The sequence below is a fragment of the Pteropus vampyrus genome, unplaced genomic scaffold, assembly GCF_000151845.1.
Source record: "Pteropus vampyrus isolate Shadow unplaced genomic scaffold, Pvam_2.0 Scaffold684, whole genome shotgun sequence".
In the NCBI taxonomy this organism is placed as follows: domain Eukaryota; kingdom Metazoa; phylum Chordata; class Mammalia; order Chiroptera; family Pteropodidae; genus Pteropus; species Pteropus vampyrus.
In genome coordinates, this window is record NW_011889465.1 from 86592 (window position 1) to 89643 (window position 3052).

Genomic DNA, 3052 nt, shown 5'->3' on the forward strand with positions numbered 1-3052 from the left:
TTTCAGATTTACCGATATAATTTACATATAACACAGTATAAGTTCAAGGTGTGCAATGCGATGGCCCGATGCGCAGAGTGACTCGATGGCCACCTCACGCAGGTACAGGTGTGTGTGCGTGCGTGTGTGCGTGTGATTTACACTCTTAGCGACTTTCCAGCAAACAGCACAGTAACACTGTGAGACACGTCACCAAGCTGTGCTCGGCCCCGCCCTGGGGTCTTCTGGCTGCGTGGGACCCGCCCACGGGCTTCTCGCCTTCCCCGCTCCCCGCCCCCACCCCCAGCTCACACCGCCCATCGACTCTGGGCCTGCGTCTGCGAGGGTCCTTTTCAGTTCCTACAAATGACCAAGATCACAGAGTTCGCGTTTCTCTGTCTGGCTTACATCGCTCAGCCTAACCTCGCGCCTCCTTCGTCTTGTCACAAATGGCCGGAGTTTTTATGCCCCGAGAATAATCTGCTGGGCGCGGGCTCCACCTCTTCATGAGCCAGTCGTCCGCTGATGGACACGGGTTGCTTCCACGTCTCGGCTGCCGTGAATCTGCCTCAGCGGACACGGGGCACCCATACCTCTCCAAGGAAGTGATTTCGTTTCCTTCAAATAAATAATACCCAGCAGGGAGACTGCTAGAGTGTGCAGTAATCATATTGTTAATGTGAGAAGACCCCATACTGTCTCGTTTTCCACGGCGGCTGCACTAACTCACGTTCCCACCGAGGGCACAAGGGTCCCAGCTTCTCCACACCCCAACACTCGTTTGCCCATCCTGACGATGGCCATTCTGACAGGTGGGAGGTGAGATCTCATTGTGGTTTAGTTTGCTTTTTCCCAAATACTAGTGATGCCAGACATCTTTTCATGCACCTGTTGGCCATCCACATGTCTCCTTTCGAAAAATATATGTCAAGGATCTTTGCTCATCTTTTAATCATATTATTTATTATTTTGCTATTGAGTTGTATGAGTTCCTTATGTATTTTTGGATATTAACCCCTTATCAGATATGTAATTTGCAAATATTTCCTCTCGTCCCATAAGTTCTCTTTTAATTTTGTTGATTATTTTTTTCCGTACACAGATTTTTAATCTGATATCATCCCATGTGCTCCCTTTTGCTGTGAAACCATCTGGTTCTGGGCTTTTCTCTGTTAAAGGTTTGTGATCACTGATTCAACGTCCTCACCTTACTGGCCTATTCAGATTTTCGGCTTCTTCATGATTCACTCTTAGTAGGTGGCATATGTTTCTAGGAATTTATCCATTTCTTCTAGATTGTCCAATTTATCGGTACGTAATTATTCGTAGCCGTCTCTTTCAGTCCGTTGTGTTTCTGTGTTATCTGTTATAATGTGTCCTCTTATAATTTTATCTACCTGAGTCCTTTCTTCTTCTTGATTAGTCTAGCTAAAGGTTTGTCTCTTTTGTTCGTCTTTTCAAAGAACCAACTCTTAATTTTGTTCATCTTTGCTATTGTTTTCCCATTCTCTATTTGTTTACTTCTGCTCTAATGTTTATTATTCTCTTCCTCCTGCTAACTTTGGGCTTAGTTTTTCTTCTTTATCGAGTCCTTTGAGGTGTAAAGTTAGGTTGTTTGAGGTCTTTCTTGTTTCTCGATGTGTTTATAGCTATACACATTCCTCTTAGGGCAGCTTTTGCTGTATCCCATAAGTTTTGGTATATTGTTGCCATTTTGATTTCTCAAGATTTAAAAAATTACCCTTTTGATTTCTTCTTCAAGCCATCGGTTATTCAGAAGCATTATTTAACTCCAACGTATTTGTGAATTTTCCAGCTTTCCTCCTGTCATCGATGTCTAGGTTCATACCGTGTGTTCAGAAATGATACTTGATATAATTTCTCTCCTCTTGAATTTGTTGAGATTTGTTTTCTGACCTAGCATATGACCGATCCTAGAAAATGTTCCATGTGCAGCTGAGAAGAATGTGTATTTTGCTGCTGTTGGATGGAATGTCTGATAGATTTATTTGCTCTCTAGTGTTGTTCAAATTTGCTGTTTGCTTATTGATTCTCTGTCTGGATGATCTACTCATTGTTGAGCGTGGGATATTAAAGCTCCCAACTATTATCGTATTTCCATTTACTTCTCCTCTCGGTTCTGTTAGAATCTGCTTTATGTATCTAGGTGCTCTGGTGCTGGGCACACAGAAATTTACAATTGTCATATCTTCTTGATGAGTCGACCCTTTGTCATTATAGAATGACCTTCTTTGTCTCTTGCGACCATTTTTGGCTGAAAGTCTACTTTGCCTGATGTAAATATAGCGACCTCTGCTTTCTTTGGTCACCATCTGCTTGGAATGTCATTTTCCACCCCTTCACTGCAAGCCTGTGTGTGTCCTCAGAGCTCAAGGGAGTCTCTTGCAGGCAGCACGACATCGGACCCTCACACAGCGCTTCCGACCACAGCACTGCTGATGGCTCCCGCGGCCCGTCCAGCTCGCCCATCCCTAAGCAGAGTGCCAGCGTCTGCCCGGGGCTGCCTCGTGTGCTGCACCGAGGCTTCAGGGGTGAGTGAGCCAGCACTGTGCCTCCTCGCTGTGGGGACAGCACAGGTCCTGCCAGAGGCCGGCGGGGAGCCCCTGAGGGGGAGGAAGCAGCCAGTGCTGTTCTAATTCACAAAGGGAACCAAAACATCCTTCAGGCTAGTGATTGTCCAAAGAGCGGGCAGGTGGATTTGGTCACCGAGACACTCGGCAAATGTCTCGCCCCCTCCCAGCTCCCTGCGAAGAAGAGACAAGCAGGGGTCTCGGTTGCTCAGTGGCAGTGACTCGCCCACTCAGCCTTTGTCGGAGGCTGGACGGTCCCCTTTTGAATTTCATCAGGCTGAAATGGTTATAAAATGTCCTCCTGCAAAAGACTGTTCCACTTTAATCATCATTTCTCTTGAGAAAAAGAAACGCAAGCATGTCAACAAGCCATCCGAGGACCGCGCTGTGCCTTCCTAATACAGTAATAGTCATCAGTTTATGAGCCATTTGATGAAACAGCCAAAGGAGACATTAGGGCATGTGGCTCTGGTCGCTGGACG